A 20,992-nucleotide genomic window follows, 5' to 3' on the forward strand; every position below is an offset into this window, starting at 1 on the left:
AACCTCTACAACAGAATTCAAGTGCAGATTGTAACGTTTAATTTGAAGGTTTGAACAAAAATATCTGATAGAAATTGTAGGAATTGTACACATTTCTTTACAAACACTCCACATTTTAGGAGGTCAAAAGTAATTGGACAAATAAACCAAACCCAAACAAAATATTTTTATTTTCAATATTTTGTTGCGAATCCTTTGGAGGCAATCACTGCCTTAAGTCTGGAACCCATGGACATCACCAAACGCTGGGTTTCCTCCTTCTTAATGCTTTGCCAGGCCTTTACAGCCGCAGCCTTCAGGTCTTGCTTGTTTGTGGGTCTTTCAGTCTTAAGTCTGGATTTGAGCAAGTGAAATGCATGCTCAATTGGGTTAAGATCTGGTGATTGACTTGGCCATTGCAGAATGTTCCACTTTTTTGCACTCATGAACTCCTGGGTAGCTTTGGCTGTATGCTTGGGGTCATTGTCCATCTGTACTATGAAGCGCCGTCCGATCAACTTTGCGGCATTTGGCTGAATCTGGGCTGAAAGTATATCCCGGTACACTTCAGAATTCATCCGGCTACTCTTGTCTGCTGTTATGTCATCAATAAACACAAGTGACCCAGTGCCATTGAAAGCCATGCATGCCCATGCCATCACGTTGCCTCTACCATGTTTTACAGAGGATGTGGTGTGCCTTGGATCATGTGCCGTTCCCTTTCTTCTCCAAACTTTTTTCTTCCCATCATTCTGGTACAGGTTGATCTTTGTCTCATCTGTCCATAGAATACTTTTCCAGAACTGAGCTGGCTTCATGAGGTGTTTTTCAGCAAATTTAACTCTGGCCTGTCTATTTTTGGAATTGATGAATGGTTTGCATCTAGATGTGAACCCTTTGTATTTACTTTCATGGAGTCTTCTCTTTACTGTTGACTTAGAGACAGATACACCTACTTCACTGAGAGTGTTCTGGACTTCAGTTGATGTTGTGAACGGGTTCTTCTTCACCAAAGAAAGTATGCGGCGATCATCCACCACTGTTGTTATCCGTGGACGCCCAGGCCTTTTTGAGTTCCCAATCTCACCAGTCAATTCCTTTTTTCTCAGAATGTACCCGACTGTTGATTTTGCTAATCCAAGCATGTCTGCTATCTCTCTGATGGATTTTTTCTTTTTTTTTCAGCCTCAGGATGTTCTGCTTCACCTCAATTGAGAGTTCCTTAGACCGCATGTTGTCTGGTCACAGCAACAGCTTCCAAATGCAAAACCACACACCTGTAATCAACCCCAGACCTTTTAACTACTTCATTGATTACAGGTTAATGAGGGAGACGCCTTCAGAGTTAATTGCAGCCCTTAGAGTCCCTTGTCCAATTACTTTTGGTCCCTTTTAAAAAGAGGAGGCTATGCATTACAGAGCTATGATTCCTAAACCCTTTCTCCGATTTGGATGTGAAAACTCTCATATTGCAGCTGGGAGTGTGCACTTTCAGCCCATATTATATATATAATTGTATTTCTGAACATGTTTTTGTAAACAGGTAAAATAACAAAACTTGTGTCACTGTCCAAATATTTCTGGACCTAACTGTATATATATGTATATATATATATATAAATCTGGAGAAAAGTTATGATAAATTCCAAGTCAACATTCAATTGTTGCTCAATTTGAGTATATTACGTTGAATTATGATAGACATCATAAGGGGCTAATACCGGACCACCTGGTATGTGTAGATCACCTGAAAATACTCCAATATATTAGGTTAATTTAACCTTTTTTCTACCTATCTTCTCCTCGTCTGTGATGGTCCTTCAACCAATAGCCAACAGCCCTTGCCTACTCCACACGTACTGTTTCATATCTCCCCAATGCCAGCTTATACGACTATGTCATGTACAGATAAAAATAAGAGAAATGCTATTGCAGATATCAGGACTTGTTGTTAGATGGGTGCAGAGATCCAAAACTGATTGACCCATTCAATTAGCACAAAAAAAGGAGAGGAGGATCACTTCCTTAACATCGTGTGTTCAATCTTTATCGGTGACAAAAATGATCTTTAAAAACGATGTTCATCCATTAAAAATGTATCATGATACCTTTTAAATGGATGGACATCATTATTAATGGTTAATTTTGTCACCAATAAAGACTGAACACACAACGTTAAGGAAGTGCTGATCCTCCTCTCCTTTTTTTTGTGCTAATTGAACGGGTCAGTCAGTTTTGGATCTCTGCACCCATCTAACAACAAGTTCTGATATCTGCAATAGCATTTTCTCTTATTTTTATCTGTACATGACATAGTCGTAGAAGCTGGCATTGGGGAGATATGAAACAGTAGGTGTGGAGTAGGCAAGGGCTGTTGGCCAGTGCTGGGTAAAAGGTTAGTGCTAGATAAGAAAAAACTATATACAAAATATACAATAAAAAAATATATAAGAAAGAAAGAAAAATGATATGATATTGAGTACGTAAGTGGAACCTCACATCAGCTGCACATTATTACACATGTTTTCATTTAAGCCTCCATAATGATGATGATGATGATGATGATAAAGATTTTCCTACAAAAGGAAGCGGTCCCAAGGCACTGAGAGTTATTCTGCACGTTACATGTGCGAGCAGCATCCAGAGAGATAAACAAGTGTCAGTGCCAAGCATGCTGAGTGTATTTACTAGGCATGCAGAGGCTCCTAACACTTCCTGCGGCATGACGTGAGACATGTTGCCTTTGGGGGAGGACAGCACTTATACACAAAATGTTCATATTTATACACCAGCCAAAGAAGGAAACAAGACTACTAAAGAATGTACACTCTCCTTCAGGCGGAATACTTTATGGAGAATACACTGAGGAAAACAAACTAAAAATAGGGCCGATATTGGAAGAAAGACCCAAGTCTTAGTAACTCATTCACGACTCCGTCCTAAGGTCCCATGACAGAAAGTTAGAAATTAATGATGGTGGGCTGCCTTTTTGTGTACTCAGTACATAGTTTAAGTAGAGAGTACAGATCAAATAGATGTAAAATAATCAAGAGGCGGAAGGAGTAAGAAAAAAGTAAACTACGCTCTACAAGTGAGGGTTTACTTACTAACAATGAGGCGCTAGACATCTACTATACTCAGCGACTGACATTTCTCCTACCTGCAGACGGGGATTTGCAGATGCTTGCGTCGGACATGGATAAAATTATTCTCAGAGCCTTGGATATTCTCCTTTCCTTGTAGACAAGACTCTAACTGTTCAGATAATTTACAGTCTTCGGTCTGTAGAAAACTGCTGGGCAACATTTCTCGATGGTTTGAGCTAGCTAGGCATGTTGCACATCAGGGATAGAAGGGGTATAAGAGGCTACAGAAGTTAGACAGCTGTTTGGCTGGGGTGGGAGGAGAATAGGCGGGGGAAATATAAACTCTGGAAATAACTTCTGAGAAAGTTTTTCTTTGTTTCCGAGGCTCGAAGAAGGAAATTATTCACTATAAATTGTTTTAGAAACATTGTTGTACAGTACATTCCAAAATACTGAAGAACTGGAGGCTTACACAGAGGAGAGACTGGCACCACATGTGAACACTAAAGCCAGGTACAGATAAATCAATAAAACTGCTAGTGTGGTCCTATCAAACAGATCTTATTGTCTGACATAGATACATGTGAGACGATCAGCCTGTCATTGGTATAAATGGCATTGTGCTTAAAGGGAATCTGTGGACTCGATCCACCCCACTCACCCCCCAAATAGTTTATATATGATCATGCTGCACCCTGAAAGATCTTTTGCTCTCTGACTCTAAAATCGCTATTTTAATCCATAGACAAATGATACTTAAAGCGAAACTGTCAAATCCAATTTTGCACCCACAACCACGAGCAGTTCTGGGTGCATATTGCTAATCCCTGCCTAACCATCCCTGTATACACTAGCATAGATAAAGAGATTTTTATGTATTTCTAAAGATCCTTTATAATATGCTAATGAGCTCAGGGACTAGTCGCAAGGTCATTACTTCCCCCAACTAGTCCACCCTCTTAACATTTTAGCACGCTCACATGGGCGTGCTAACATGCTATTCAATGCACAGTGTCATCGGCGGTGACACAAATGCCTGAGTCCAGGCTCAATGTGCATGATCAGAAGTCCCGGAACTTCCGGTTATGCGCACTATGAAGCTGGGTATATGCATCCCGACTTCAGAGAGGCCTAGTGCGCATAACCGGAAGTGCCGGGACTTCTGACCATGCACACTGAGCCTAAACCAAGTGTCTGAGGTGGTGACAATGGACACAGGTATGCGCGTCACCGCCGATGACACTGGGCATTGAATAGTATGTTAGCACACCCCTGTGGGAATGCTATCATGCTAAGAGGGCAGACTAGTCGGGGGAAGTAACGCTCCTGTAACTAGTGCCTGCGCTCATTAGCATATCATAAAGGATGTTTAGAAATACTTTTCTAAAGATCTCTTTATGTATACTAGTAAATGCTGGGACGGTTAGGCAGGGATTAGAAATATGCACCCAGAACTGCTTGTGGTTCTGGGTGCATATTGGACCTGACAGGTTCCCTTTACGTGCTTTGGGAGCATCAAGACACTTCCTAATCCTCTGTTTCCCTGATTGCATTCCTGCCTCACCTTCCACTGCATAACTGACAGCTAGCTAGCTTGACTTCTACTAGAAATATAGTATAGTTCTCCTGATTAGCTATGTCTCTTACCTTATGTGCAGGGTATTACAGCTTATGTAGTTGTTGCGGGCGGAGGAGGGGACGTTGCGCTCACCCACTGCTCGGGTCCGGCTGCTGCTCGGTGGTGGCTCGAGCGGTGGGCCGGATCCCGGGGACTCGAGCGGCGTTCCTCGCCCGTGAGTGAAAGGGGGTGGTTTGGGTTTAGGGATATTGTCCGTGATGCCACCCACGGTTGTGGTGAGGTTGTGACACCACCGCTGCTCTGGACGGGGATCCCGGGAGCGATGACAGGGAGCAGCTTGGATGTTGGTTCTTCCCCTCCGTGGGTAGGGGGTTGGTTGTCCCGGGGCCCGGTGAGGGGTATGGATGTAGGACAGGCGGGTTACGGGGCCTGGTGAGGTGCAGGGTCGTGGGGGCAGCGCTGTGCCGCATGGCACGGTGGTACTCACTCAGTCAATGACGAATGCAAAGTCTCCGGTAAAACAAACGGCTGGATGGACGGGTCCCACAGACGGCTGCGGTGTTTCTCCTCCCGGCAGGTTGATGGTGACTGCCTTTCCCTGCACCTGTGTTGTGTTTGCGGTTCCAATGGGTTCCCACCGGTAACCCGCTCCCCAGCTTGATGGGTGCTGAAGGAGCCCCTTTTGCCCGCAGGCTCTGGCCCTGGGAACTGTAGCCTTGGCAGTGACTGTGTTTCCCTTTACGGTTTGAGCGGTTGCCTTCAATCGGGTCTTGACTGCTGGGAAACCCCGGAGGTTCCCTTCGCTAACGGATTTGACCAGTTTTACGGCGACTCCTAGCCTGGTCGGGGTCCGTAAGCCCTTCCGGATGGTGCTGGCTTCTCTTTACTCTCCGAACCGGTACCGCCGGGCCACCGCCTGTCCACGGTCCATACGGTTTGTTCCAATTAGCCTCTCCTGCAGACGGTCACCACCGTCTGCCAACCTTGCTGTTCCGTCCGGGACACACACCCGGACGCTGTCAGTCTGCTCTTCTACCACTTCACTTCCCTAACTGCTCTTTAACTCATCTCTAACTGCTCTACTTTTCCCACCTCCAGGACTGTGAACTCCTCGGTGGGCGGGACCAACCGCCTGGCCCACCCCCTGGTGTGGACATCAGCCCCTGGAGGAAGGCAACAAGGATTTTGTGTTTGACTTCGGTGTGCCTAACTGGGGTGTGGGGTGTGTTGGTGTAGTACCTGTGATGACCTGGCTTGTCCAGGCCACCACATTCCCCCTTAGTAAAATGCAGACCGTCCGCGGGCTGTCCGTCCATCACCGGTTTTATTTTAACTGCAACAGAGTAAAAAAACGGTAAAACATATAAAACATGAAAAAAGCATTTTTCAATCTTCCCACATCGGGAGGCACATTTCTTAAACGTTACCAACATTTTTAATAAATAACAGTTACGGCTTCTGCTCTTCTCTCACCCAAGCAACCTGGCCCTGATGCTGCCCCTAAGCAACTGGGCAGCACCCCTTGACCCCAGTCCAGCACCAAGTTGCCCGAGTGGGTTCTGTCTCTTTCAGGGGACCCACGTCCATGGGGAACCCCTGAACCCCAGGAGGATCACCACCGGTCACGGTAGTGACGGGCCTGGGCCATCACTTTCCTCCAGGCCCATCCTCCAAATCAGCCTCTCCGGAGGCGGTAATGGTATCAAGCCCAAAAACATTCTTATTTACATTCCACAAGTTCGTGGTTGCCCTGCAAGTTCTCGGGCTTATCCGTAAGCAGTTCCTTACGCAAGGATTAAGGACAGTCCCCACGGGGATAACAGTTGCCGGCAACGACCGGTTCAATCAAAGTTGTAAATCAGGTAAACTTCGGTTGATCATTTTCACTTATCATTCAAAAGCTTTCTACGGTACTGGTGGTCCCAACGGGGACAACTTGCAGCGGGGGACCGCCGACTTACTCCGGATCCATGGTGTCGGCCGGGGGAGGGGGATTGGCAGATACTTGGGCCTCTTGACTGCCCCTCAGCTTCGCATCCAGCGCAAACCAACAAAAAGATGGCCGCAGGGTCCTGGCGTCCCTGCTTTTATAGCCGCGGGCTACATGCGGCCAGACGCCATCCGTCTCCCTTAGTCTTTTTCCGGCTCCTCCTCTACAGGGGCGGGGTTTCGATTTTCGCGCCTCCACTACTTGGGAAGACGCTCGAGCGGGGACTTTTCGCGCCCAAAATGGCAGCTTCTCAAAACTTTTGGCCGGACACCTCCGTCGGTCACAAGGCGCAACTCCACCAGATGGCAGGGCGGTAAGATACTGTTCGTGACGCCAAGTTGTCGCGGGTGGAGGAGGGGACGCTGCGCTCACCCACTGCTCGGGTCTGGCTGCTGCTGCTGCTCGGTGGTGGCTCGAGCGGTGGGCCGGATCCCGGGGACTCGAGCGGCGTTCCTCACCCGTGAGTGAAAGGGGGTGGTTTGGGTTTAGGGATATTGTCCGTGATGCCACCCACGGTTGTGGTGAGGTTGTGACACCACCGCTGCTCTGGACGGGGATCCCGGGAGCGATGACAGGGAGCAGCTTGGATGTTGGTTCTTCCCCTCCGTGGGTAGGGGGTTGGTTGTCCCGGGGCCCGGTGAGGGGTATGGATGTAGGACAGGCGGGTTACGGGGCCTGGTGAGGTGCAGGGTCGCGGGGGCAGCGCTGTGCTGCACGGCACGGTGGTACTCACTCAGCCAATGACGAATGCAAAGTCTCCGGTAAAACAAACGGCTGGATGGACGGGTCCCACAGACGGCTGCAGTGTTTCTCCTCCCGGCAGGTTGATGGTGACTGCCTTTCCCTGCACCTGTGTTGTGTTTGCAGTTCCAATGGGTTCCCACCGGTAACCCGCTCAACAGCTTGGATGGGTGCTGAAGGAGCCCCTTTTGCCCACAGGCTCTGGCCCTGGGAACTGTAGCCTTGGCGGTGACTGTGTTTCCCTTTACGGTTTGAGCGGTTGCCTTCAATCGGGTCTTGACTGCTGGGAAACCCCGGAGGTTCCCTTCGCTAACGGATTTGACCAGTTTTACGGCGACTCCTAGCCTGGTCGGGCTCCGTAAGCCCTGCCGGATGGTGCTGGCTTCTCTTTACTCTCCGATCTGGTACCGCCGGGCCACCGCCCGTCCACGGTCCATACAGTTTGTTCCAATTAGCCTCTCCTGCAGACGGTCACCACCATCTGCCAACCTTGCTGTTCCGTCCGGGCCACACACCCGGACGCTGTCAGTCTGCTCCTCTACCACTTCACTTCCCTAACTGCTCTCTAACTCATCTTTAACTGCTCTGCTTTTCCCGCCTCCAGGACTGTAAACTCCTCGGTGGGCGGGACCAACCGCCTGGCCCACCCCCTGGTGTGGACATGAGCCCCTGGAGGAAGGCAAAAAGATTTTGTGTTTGACTTCGGTGTGCCTAACCGGGGTGTGGGGTGTGTTTGTGTAGTACCTGTGACCACCTGGCTTGTCCAGGGCGCCACATATCTATGGTTATATCTACTCATATAGTGATAGTTAGTTGCTCATGGTAATAACCATGTATACCTATGCTGCAGTGCGTGCACATGAGGTAAGTGATACAGCTAATCAAGAGAACTTTACTACATTTCTAGATGGAGGCATTTGCCAATATTATAATTATTACCCCTACTACATTTTGGAGCTGGGAATAGCCACACTTCAGAAAACATTTGAAGAGTCATGAAAATCATATCAGAAGCTTTGATTGATAGGGGCCCAGATACTGAGACTCCTGACAGTCACTAAAGTGGAATGGAAGCAGTCAATAGAGTGCTGCTCTCCTCTGAGACTAGAGAAGGACTTGATAAGTCTACAAATCTGTCTCAGCATTCATATAGAAGAGCCTGCTCCCTTATTTCAGTCATCTGTGGGAGTTTCATGCCCCAGATCCTCATTGATCAAAACTTCTGACATATCTCTATATCAAATGTTTTCTGAAAGTGAAGTTATACTTTAAGGCCTTGTGCGCACTAGGCGTTTTTGCCGCGTTTTTAGCGGCGTTTTTTACCGCGTTTTTGTGCTGAAAACGCAGTGACATTGCTTCCCCAGCAATGTCAATGGGTTTTCAGAAGTGCTGTCCTCACACAGCGTTTTTTTTTAGCTGCGTTTTTGTGGTGATCAAAAAAACGCAGCATGTCAATTATTTCTGCGTTTTCCACTGCGTTTTTCACTCATTGAATTCAATGAGATGTTAAAAACGCAATGAATAACGCATATAGCCGCGTTTCTATGACTAAAAACGCAGCTATAAACGCAAGGGGTGGGTACTACAGTGACGTGTACAGGAAGAGGATTCCTTCTGTTGGTAAACACAGAAGCAGGAATCCTCCCGGTACCGTCACCGCTGCCTTCACCTCCCGTCCTGTGCATGTCAGCTCCGTGCGGCGCCATGTCTGGGCGGGAGGTGGAGGCAGCGGCGAAAAACAAAGTGAACAGTAGAAAAAAAAAAATGTCATATACTCACCTGTCCGCAGGGTCCCGGTGCAAAGCCCGCTCCCATCTCCTCCCGGTACCGCCGCTCTGGCTGTGTGCAGTCTCCCCGGGGCAGGACCTTGCTTGCAGGACCTGGCGGTGGATCACCTGATGCAGTCACCTGACGCATCAGCTGATCGTAGTCTCGCCGGCTTTTTCGCGCCGGCCGGCTATCAGCTGATCCTGCTGTCAGGGGACTTCATCAGCTGATTACCGGCAGCTCCGGCAGCGATCGTATAGGATCAGACTCCTGTCCAATCGATCGCTCCAGGAGCTGCCGGTAATCACCACAGCACATAAGTGAGTATGTATTTTTTTTTTTTTTTTTCTACTGATGCATCAGCTGATTGTATAATCGGCTTTTATACAATCAGCTGATGTGTGATGGGATTCAGGCACTTGATCCTGACACATCATCTGATCGCTTTGCCTTCCAGCAAACCGATCAGATGATATTGGATCCAGATTGGACGGCGCGGGACCCTGACCCAGGATTACTGCGGAGGGGGGTTTATTTCAATAAAGATGGAGTCACTAATTGTGTTGTGTTTTATTTCTAATAAAAATATTTTTCTCTGTGTTGTGTTTTTTTTTTATCTTTACTAGAAAATCATGGTGGCCATGTCTAATATTGGCGTGACACCATGAATTTCGGGCTTAGGGCTAGCTGATAATATACAGCTAGCCCTAACTCCATTATTACCTAGCTAGCCACCCGTCACCAGGGCAGCTAGAAGAGTTGGATACAGCGCCAGAAGATGGCGCTTCTATGAAAGCGCCATTTTCTGGGGTGGCTGCGGACTGCAATTCGCAGTGGGGGTGCCCAGAAAGCATGGGTACCCTGCACTGTGGATTCCAATCCCCAGCTGCCTAGTTGTACCCGGCTGGACTCAAAAATTAGGCGAAGCCCACGTCATTTTTTTTTTTTAATTATTTCATGAAATAATTAAAAAAAAAGGGCTTCTCTATATTTTTGGTTCCCAGCCGGGTACAAATAGGCAGCTGGGGGTTGGGGGCAGCCCGTACCTGCCTGCTGTACCCGGCTAGCATACAAAAATATGGCGAAGCCCATGTCATTTTTTTTTTCTTTTTGGGCAAAAAACTGCATACAGTCCTGGATGGAGGATGCTGAGCCTTGTAGTTCTGCAGCTGCTGTCTGCTCTCCTGCATACACTAGTGAATGGAGGATGCTGAGACTTGTAGTTCTGCAGCTGCTGTCTGCTCTCCTCCATACACTAGTGAATGGAGGATGCTGAGACTTGTAGTTCTGCAGCTGCTGTCTGCTCTCCTGCATACACTAGTGAATGGAGGATGCTGAGCCTTGTAGTTCTGCAGCTGCTGTCTGCTCTCCTGCATACACTAGTTCTGCAGCTGTCTGCTCTCCTGCATACAATGAACATTTTGAAGAAGGAAATGACATCAGACCTTTTTTTTTTTTTTTTTTTCATCAACAATCTTTAATGGCATTGTGCACTGATTAAAAACGCAGTGAGCAAAAACGCAGCAAAAAACGCACCAAATCGCGGCAAAAACGCATGCGTTTTTGCCGCGTTTTTTTTAGCCGCGGGTGCGTTTTTTAGACAAAAACGCACATAAAAACGCAGCGTGAAAAAAACGCCTAGTGCGCACATACCCTAAAGCTGTGAATACATAATATGGCAGACTTTTCATGTCAGAAAGCGATCTTCAGCGATTTACATGGAAACAGGCACATTACAGAAATTGTAATGCTTTGAACTGTCGCAAAATGTTTTCGCAACACATAGTTGGGCCAAAAGTTTGTCACTTTTGGTGTTTTCAGACCGGATTCAAACAGTTCCGCCAAGTGGGTGGAGGAGGATTAAGGGCAAGACTGGGTGTGGGTATGCCCAGTTACCTAATTCTTAAAAGTAGTGTCGTTTCTTATGCCAGAAATGTTATTGGAGATACTAACTAGCAAAGAGGATGAAAACCCATTCCACTAGTAAGATGTGCCCAATTTATTAAGTGGCGTGGACGTCATAATGAATTCAGGGCGTACTATTCCAGCATGTCCCTTGTTAAGCCACATCAATATAACGTTTAGAAACAAGGCTTCTCTCAAATACCTTGTGTTGGCAATAGTGCTTGTGAGCTGCGCTATTGAGGTCCACTCATCCACATCATGTGATCTCCGGGCTCTGTGACCTCTGATGTCGACTTCGAGTTGACTTGACATTACTGCAGCTGGCCCTAGTCTCCGTGAGTGAGGGGGCTGTGGGCGGTGTTTCACCACTCATCACAGCCTAGTATTGATCCTGCTTGCAGCGCTCTACAGGAAAGGAGAGAGCAGGGAGAAGCTGGGCTGTGATGCTGGGCTGTGTTGAGAAGTGAAACGATGCCCGAAGCCCAGTCACTCACGGAGACTGGGGCCAGCCGCGGTGATGTCAGGTCAACTGGAAGTTGACATGACATCACCGGACATCAGAGGGTCATGTAGCCCGGGGGTCACGCGATGGGAAAGAGCAGAGCACAATAGCGCTGTTCACAGACTCTATTGGCAACACAAGGTATTTGAGAGAAGCTTTGTTTCTCAACGTTATATCGATGTGGCTTGGAAAACTAATAAGTGACCCAAGCCACCTCTTTAAAGATTTGGGGCCAAAGACTTTGATGCTATGATACTAGTCAGGGTGCTACAGGGTACTGCACTCTTATCTTTTGGTGTAGGACTCAACCCCCCATGGTTCTGGGATCCTAACTCTTGGTATTGCTCCGTCAGCATGAAAATCTTAGTTACACCTCACATCACACCCTGTCAGGCACACTAGTGGGTGGTCTAGCTGGAACAGGGCCATCCGCCTAGGGGTCAGACAGACTGGTGGGAGGGGAAGAGTCAGTTAAGTGGTAGCCCTCAGTGAGTGAGGAGCTAGGAGGAGTTGGAGCTCCCTGGAAAACGTTAGCTAGGTCGCAGACGGTGGTCTGGGTCCGAAGGAGTCAGAGACCCGGTCGCAGGGTGCTGGAGAAGGGTACCCGGCTTAGTTTACAGGAACAGTCGGCACCGGAGTACCTAGTAACCTAACCGGTACCGAGTACAGCGGGGTACTGGACCCTAGATCAGGGAGTAGCTTCACGCAACCTGATAATTAACCTGTGGAGTACAGTCTCTCTATGAACTTTCCCCAAGAGCTCAGAGATCGAAGGCATCAACACAACGTGGGGGATAGGGCTTTCCAATTTCTGCGGCCCACTGAAATCCAAAGTGTCAGCCATTGAGAGCACAGCTTCCCTACTTAACCTTTGTCAAGCTGCATAATTTTGCCAAAATTTCTCGACCCCTTATCTAGGAAAGTGGTGGAGATATTTTATTGAAATTTGGCCGATATATTCTGGACCAAAACTGCAGAGATGTCACGAAATTTCAGCCCTCTACGGCTTTTCGGAAAAAAAAATAAATTATTGCAATTTAAAAAGGGAATAGTTACAATTGTACCTATTCAGCCGGACAAAGGTTAATAGTGGGGAGCGGGACCCCGACAGCTGCAAGCATAGGAGTCAGTGAGAACATCTAAAATACAGTGCATGGAGGCAAGGTACAGATCACTAGCAATACAAAAGGGAGCGGACTCCCGGACGAGCTCCACTGAAGTGGTAGCGGCACCCAGAGACTTGGTTTACCTTTGTGTCAGAGTCTGCTTTGCGGTCGCATCACTACCAACACTGCCTGAGTGAGTACGCTGTCCTCCCCTGCTTCCAGCCTGCACCACGCTCCCCTACCCTATCCGTGGAGGGAACATCATCTGGCTGCCCCACTCCATCTTCCCCGGGTACTCCCTTTGGCAGTGGCAGTACTCCCTTGCCGCACACCACAGGTGGCATTACAAACTCTTATCCCCTGTAATGTAAATACCCCCTTTTCATTTGAAGTGGCCGTGAGCCCCCGGGTCCGGAGACCCTTGAGCCACAGCAGCAACCCCCAGATCCGAGCGGTTCGACTGCTGCAGGGGCGGCATACCTCGACTAGTTCAAAAGCAATTGGTTTTTATCAGTTGTGGTTCAAACACTTCAACATTGGGGTCAATCATTTGTCACTAGCGTCGATCATATGATGCACAAATAGTTGTTCTCTTATGTGGGTCCACTGTAGACCAGTCCAATACTGGGGAAACCGAACTGTTGTTCCCCCTGGACACTTGCATCTTGTGTTATTGGAGTCACATTGTGGAAAGCTTATGAAAGCAAACAGTTTAAGAAAAATGGTAAAAATATTCAGATTAGTGGAATGATTTACATATAAAATAACAAGATCGTTCCATGTCTTTAAGTGCTATGTAAGAAAAGCCGCAAATGAAACGGAAACTTGTTTTCCTGTGCCTGCAGCAAGCAACTTCTCTCATCAGAGGCAAGCAGAGATTATCCAGCCAGGGAGTGGGAGACAATCTCAAGGCACTTAATGCAGAATTCACAACATGACTGTTAATGAAGTTTACTTATCAACAAAGGGATGAGCTGGAGGCTGGCGAGAAATGTCTGCCAAGTGAATAACAGCGCAAAAATATCATCTTCACATTTTATTCTGCACGTTATAGCAAGTCACTTGACCCATACTGCCCTATCTGTTACATGATTTTTGCATGATCTAATTTGGCAGTGCCTTTCTTTTCCCGTGGAAATAATATATTTTGGCAGCTGAAGTGAACATATGAAAGATAGTAGGTTGAGTTACCATCAGGCGAATCTACTTGTTATGCTACAGAGTAATTACATTTTCCCAGTAAATGCAGCCCTAGAATGAGAAAACAGGAGCGATGGGATACTATGCAACAGAGTTTTTACTAAACGATCTATGTCTGCAGGGTTTTGGAGTCAGCGTGTTTTCCCTGCGTCCAAACACCTGCATTGTAGAGTGGAAGCACAGTAGAAATCCCATGCACACGCGTAAACTGACATGAGGCGCGGCTTTCAGAGCCACAGCATGTCAATTTATCCTGTGGAGACGCGAATGTTCTCAATGAGGAGAAAACAGCGCTCCAAACCCTGACCGTGAGCACTGGCAGCTGAGATCTCCCGCGGAGAACATACTCATCTCCACAGGAGGGATGACACTGTGTCTAGAACGCTGTGTCATCCGGATCATGGGAGCATGCTGTCACACTAGGTACGTGGAAGAGCCAAGCGCACGGTGAAAGGGAAGGGAACCCTGTGTCAAGGGAGAGGGAAGATGGTGACCCCTGACTGAACCTATTCCTGGTCCCTGGGGACGCTCACCGCCCTAGACAGGTTCCGCACCTATGCACCGAGCCAGATACCTGACCCTAGGAATCCCTAATGTTGGGCCCTAAATAGGGAACGGATATGATGAGCTCTTCGCCAACTCCACTAAACAACTATAGAACACACAAGGGAAACACACAGAGGGAAAATCATGAATTACTTATTAGATGACTCTGGTAGAAGCTCAGCAGAGCTTTCAGCAACAATATCACAGAGGAGAACAAACCACCTGCTTGCAACCTCGGCTTGGAGGAACTAAAAATATCACCAGCACCAGTCCAAAAGAGGAAGGGGTATTTAAACACCAAGGAAATACTGATAATCAACAGCTGGGTGAAGGCGAGCTCCTGCTGGGTCCAAAAGGGAGAGAAATGAATCCAGCAGGAAAGCTACCTATACCAATGAATACTGACAGCAGGAACAATGGAAAGTCAGGGACCTTCGATGGCCAGGACCATATGACTGTCTGTCACATGTGACACACCTATGACACATACCATAAATCTTGTGTTTGTCCTATGCTTGGTGTATATGTTGAAAATTGATCCCAATGTACAAAAGTATTGGGACACCTACACATTAAACCTATAAAAAAATTATGGCATCCTATTCTATAGCCACAGGCATTATTTTAGTGTTGATATGTCCATTGCAGTTATACCAGCTCCCACTCTTTAGAGAAGGCTTTCCACAATCTTTCGAAGGGTGTCTGTGGGAGTTTCTATCCCTTCATGCAGAGAATTTGTGAGATCAGACACTGATATTGGGCAAGATGACTTGGCTCATAAATTCCATTCTAGTTCATCCCAAAGGTGTTCAACAGAGTTAAGGTCAGACCTCAGGCAGGCCACTCTAGTTCCTCCACAGTTTCTGTGCCAGTGTTAATTCCAGAAGTGTTAGGGCCGCTTTACACGCTGCAACATCGCTAGCATTTGCTGGCGATGTCGAGCGCGATAGCACCCGCCCCCGTTGTACGGCCGATATGTGGTGATCGCTGCCATAGCAAACATTATCACTACGGCAGCGTCAGACGCACATACCTGCTCTGCGACGTCGCTGCCGAACAATCCCTCCTTCAAGGGGGAGGTGCGTTCAGCGTCACCGCGACATCGCCGCGACATCACTAAGTGGCCGGCCAATAGAAGCGAAGGGGCGGAGATAAGCGGGACGTAACATGCCGCCCACCTCCTTCCTTACGCATTGCCGGTGGATGCAGGTAAGGAGATGTTCCTCGTTCCTGCAGTGTCACACATAGCGATGTGTGCTGCCGCAGGAACGACGAACAACATCATACCTGCAGCAGCAACGATAATTGGGAATGGACCCCCATGTCACCGATTAGTGATTTTGAATGTTTTTGCAACGATTCAAAATCGCTCATAAGTGTCACACGCAACGACATCACTAACGCGGACGGATGTGCGTCACAAATTCCGTGACCCCAACGACATTGCTTTAGCGATGTCGTAGCGTGTAAGCCTTAGGCTATGTTCACACACTGCATCTTTTACTGTGTTTTTGGTGCATTTTTGAGGTCAGAAAGATGCACCTAAATGCATACATTTCCTTCCCCCAGCAAAGTCTATGAGGTTTCTATTTTGCTGTCCACACAGTGCATCTTTTGTTGGCCGCATCTTGGCTACGTTTTTGAAGATGCAGCATGTCAATTCTTTTTGCGTTTTTCCAGCGTTTTTGAGCCCTCCAGTCAATAGATTTGACTTTAAAAACGCACTAGGCAAAATGTGGTAAAAAGGTGGCGAAAACGCATGCATTTTTTTATGCGTTTTTGCTACAGGTGCGTTTTTTGGGGCCAAAAACGCTGCATCTTTGTGGTTAAAAAAGATGCAGTGTGTAAAAAAGATGCAGTGTGCAAAAAGATGCAGTGTGTGAACATAGTCTTACTGAATCAGCAGAGCGCTTGTAACTTTTTTGCACTTGGCGCCTCAGCACTCGGTGAACCCGCTCATTTGTATCATCTGAAGCTTCATTATAACATTGTTGCGCTTCCACTTTTCAATAATACGAGCCACAGCTGATCGTGGAATATTTAAAAGGTTAGAAATTTCATGAACTGCCTTGTTACAATGGTGGCATCTTATTAGAGGACCGCGCTCAAATTCAGTGAGTTCTTCACAATGAGTCATTATTTCACAAATGTTTGTATACACAGACAAGGGCAGAGGTTTGGTTTTAAACACCTGTGACACTACGACTGTATGAAAAAACGTTTCTTCCCACATAGTGTATGCACAAAGAGTTCTGGCCAAAAGTATTGGCACCCCTGCAATTCTGTCAGATAATACTCAGTTTCTTCTTGAAAATGATTGCAATCACAAATTAATTGTATTCAATGAAAAAAAAAATTGTCATAAAGCCAAATTGGATATAATTCCACACCAAACATAAAAAAGGGGGTGGACAAAAGTATTGGCACTGTTTGAAAAATCATGTGATGCTTCTCTAATTTGTGTAATTAACAGCCCCTGTAACTTACCTGTGGCACCTAACAGGTGTTGGCAATAACTAAATCACACTTGCAGCCAGTTGACATGGATTAAAGTTGACTCAACCTCTGTCCTGTGTCCTTGTGTGCACCACATTGAGCATAGAGAAAAGAAAGAAAACCAAAGAACTGTCTGAGGACTTGAGAATCCATATTGTGAGGAAGCATGAGCAATCTCAAGGCTACAAGTCCATCTCCAAAGACCTGAAAGTTCCTGTGTCTACGGTGCGCAGTGTCATCAAGAAGTGTAAAGCCCATGGCACTGTGGCTAACCTCCCTAGATGTGGAAGGAAAAGAAAAAATTGACGAGAGATTTCAACGCAAGATTATGCGGATGGTGGATAAAGAACCTCGACTAACATCTAAACAAGTTCAAGCTGCCCTGCAGTTCGAGGGTACAACAGTGTCAACCCATACTATTTGTCGGTGTCTGAATAAAAAGGGACTGTATGGTAGGATACCCAGGAAGACCCCACTTCTTACCCCGAGACATAAAAAAGCCAGGCTGGAGTTTGCCAAAACTTACCTGAGAAAGCCTAAAACGTTTTGGAAGAATGTTCTCTGGTCAGATGAGACAAAAGTCGAGCTTTTTGGGAAAAGCCATCAACATAGAGTTTACAGGAAAAAAAAGAGGCATTCAAAGAAAAGAACCCGGTCCCTACAGTCAAACATGGCGGAGGTTCCCTGATGTTTTGGGGTTGCTTTGCTGCCTCTGGCACTGGACTGCTTGACCGTGTGCATGGCATTATGAAGTCTGAAGACTACCAACAAATTTTGCAGCATAATGTAGGGCCCAGTATGAGAAAGCTGGGTCTCCCTCAGAGGTCATGGGTCTTCCAGCAGGGCAATGACCCAAAACACACTTCAAAAAGCATTAGAAAATCGTTTGGTAGAAAGCACTGGAGACTACTAAAGTGGCCAGCAATGAGTCCAGACCTGAATCCCATAGAACACTTGTGGAGAGATCTCTAAATGGCAGTTTGGAGAAGGCACCCTTCAAATCTCAGGGACCTGGAGCAGTTTGCCAAAGAAGAATGGTCTAAAATTCCAGCAGAGCATTGTAAGAAACTCATTGATGGTTACCGGAAGCGGTTGTTCGCAGTTATTTTGGCTAAAGGTTGTGCAACCAAGTATTAAGCTAAGAGTGCCAATACTTTTGTTGGCTCATTTTTGGAGTTGTGTGTGAAATGAACAATGATTTGATTTTTGTTTCATTCTCTTTTGTGTTTTTTCATTGCAATCAAAATAAATGAAGATAATAATACCAAAGAATTTGTGATTGCAATCATTTTCAAGAAGAAACTGAGTATTATCTGACAGAATTGCAGGGGTGCCAATACTTTTGGCCAGCACTGTATAGGTATACAATCGACACCATGCATGATAAGAGGGCCCTTCTGACATAAGATTAGGCAGTGTAAGCCAGCATACCTATGTCTTTGTATGGGAAAGTTTAGGGTGCAAGTTCCTTAAGAGCTTTCATGACATGTCTATTTTAGTAGAAGAAAAAGAGAGGCCGTACTGGGCCCAGCCTTAAAAGGGAGGCCGACATGACTGGGTTAGGACAGGAATTAAAGTAGAAACAAGTGATTGGGGTTAGGCAGGGGTTAAAGATATTTAGAGGGGGCGGAAATAAAAGATTTTGAATTGTGCATTATGGGTGTAGTTAGTGGAGGCGGGAACAATAGGGGGTTTATAAGGGGTGGTCAGTTAGTGGGGTCATCCATTTTGGGCACAGAAAACGGAGCAACTTCCCACCTACCCTCCCAATTTCCTTTTTTTGCCATAGCAGCATAGCTGAAGAATCCCGTGGTAGGCCTGGATGGGCCACGGGTTGGGGGCGTGTGTTCAGATGAGGCCAGGTTGTTTGTTAACTGGTGTCTCCGAGCCGATGCTTGAGCGGCTGGAGGTAAAACAGCAGCCTGCTACAGTTAGGGTAGAATACCCATCGGCAGGTTTGGGGCTTCGAGGACCACCCTCCGGTTCTGTTGAGTATATTTCTGTTGTTTTTGTTACAATGAAAGGCTGCTGTGGCCAATAAAATCCATATTGATGTGCAGTCTGTTTATTTCGGGGAAGGTAAGGGTGGGTGGGTTTATTTAAAGTTTTCATTAATGACTCGACCATACCTGTGGTCATGTGTATTCTCCACTCTGGAGCATCGATTATTAGAGCTTGCATTGTGCCATTCCTTAGTAATCTCCTTCACAAATGTATACTTTCAGGGTTACCATTCCCTTTGTACCTTGAGCATGTGAAACATCACCGAAAAAAATATGCTTTGTGTTATAAACTTTTCACTGGGAGTCCAACTGCAGGAACCTGCTCTGATGACGATAGCAGAGGTCCTAAAATCCTGTGTTAATGGAGTAGTAGTGAGCATGTGCAACCACAGTTACATTCACTGTCTAGTGGAGTGGTGCTCGCACATGCTCACTACCGATCCATTCACACAATTGAACTTTGTGTTTCCCTCTTTTTGTAATTGATGGGAGTTTCCTTTGCATTTATCAGTCTTCTTCTGGTTAGATTATAAAGGTTGATTGTGAATCATTCCCTTTAATAGTTAGAGGACAAGAGACAGACAATCCACTTGTATGTATCCTGCTACAAAGCCATACAAAGGGTATCATCATAGTCCGCAACTAACAGTGGTTACAAAAAATCATTTAAATCCTCTTCAAGGTGACCACTCAAAATTGCATTGAAAATTCAGTGAGGTGGTCTCAATTATAGCAACGGTGGTCCGAAAAAAAGTCAAATAAAAATTATCCTGAACAAGAGGGTGGTTTTCTCAAAGAAGTGAGCTAAGGGTGAGGTTTCACTCTCTAGGGTTGTCTATGTAACATCTTCAATAGATCTTGCAATAATAATGTTCCACAAATGGATGTGTTTAAAAAAATTGAGATAATCTTATATATGTCCACCTGCTATTACTGTGTAATGGCCGTGTCTGACCGTACAGGGACATGGTCTGATCATACCACAGCTCCTGGGTCGGGGAGGAAGTAAGAAATGATACAAACATTAAAGCATGGGATTGCAAATGATTTTTTCTTTGAGGTAAAACATTTTTTAAAACGGGCAGGGAAATATTTTACCTCACAGAAAGAATCAGCAATAATACTGTGCTGTAATGTAATGTATACTTTATTACATTACTTCCTGGCCCAGGAGCTGTGGTATGATCAGACCATGTCTCTGTGCGGTCAGACCCGGCCATTACACAGTACACAGCAGGGACACATATATAAGATTATCTCAGCACAAGAACTTTTTTTTTTAAACACATCCAATTGTGAAACTAATTATTATTCCAAGATCTATTGATTAAAATGGACTTTAACTTTGTTTGTGGGGAAAAAACTTTTTAAATTTCATAGGATTCAAGTTAATACCTGAGCAACATATTTTAACAATTCACCTAAAGACATTTAAAAAAAAAATAAAAAAAATCAGGCTCTATAATAATTTAATGGAAGCAAAATATAAACCCCTAAGAGAAAATCTGTCACTGAGATTTTTATTCCATCGATGTGTCACTTGCTACTCTGCTTAGTGTAGTCCCTAGATGACTACTTGACCTGCTGCAGATAGCCCAACCCCGCCCCCACCAGTTTTCTGCCTATGCACAGTGTACACAGTGACTAATCCGTAGTGAGGGCGGGGTTATACATAGCTCAGCATTCAAAGAACTACTGCAACAAAAGAAAGATTTTTCATCAAAACTGGAGCATCCAATAAAGTAAGTGACACATCGCTGGAATCAGGGTCTCTGCCCCTACATCATGCAGCTCTCAGATGAGGTACAAAAAACCTGATGAAATTCCCTATAAAATAACACATATTGGTAAAATAATAACAATGTGCACAAACACCTATCATGTCCTAAATAGATTCATCTTATATTAATCTCTTTTCCTCATGGCCATACTATATAAGTTTTTACACTTCCACCTTCTCCAGAACCTAAGATGCTAAATCTATTTAACTTCCAGTTTTGCCCCAATTATGGCCTCGAGAAAAGGGATTAACTGTTAATTTAGAGCTTGGTGAAAGTGATTGTGCGCTACTGAGAAGGATTTGCTACTATTA

At 46.0% G+C, this 20,992-nt stretch overlaps 1 protein-coding gene across 5 annotated transcripts in view; it reads right to left on the reverse strand.

Annotated features, from left to right (window-relative positions):
* PDE1B (phosphodiesterase 1B) overlaps window positions 1–20,992 on the reverse strand; it is a 556,943-nt gene that overhangs the window by 260,053 nt on the left and 275,898 nt on the right. The window contains exon 1 of one of the 5 annotated variants that reach the window (XM_075337167.1): window positions 3,140–3,272. The exons of the other annotated variants lie outside the window; for them this stretch is intronic. The gene's annotated coding sequence lies outside the window, so the exon portion shown is untranslated. Of the gene's footprint in view, window positions 1–3,139; window positions 3,273–20,992 lie in introns of those variants that run through there. 5 annotated transcript variants of the gene reach the window in all.

This window comes from Anomaloglossus baeobatrachus, chromosome 2 (genome assembly GCF_048569485.1).
Source record: "Anomaloglossus baeobatrachus isolate aAnoBae1 chromosome 2, aAnoBae1.hap1, whole genome shotgun sequence".
Lineage (NCBI taxonomy): Eukaryota > Metazoa > Chordata > Amphibia > Anura > Aromobatidae > Anomaloglossus > Anomaloglossus baeobatrachus.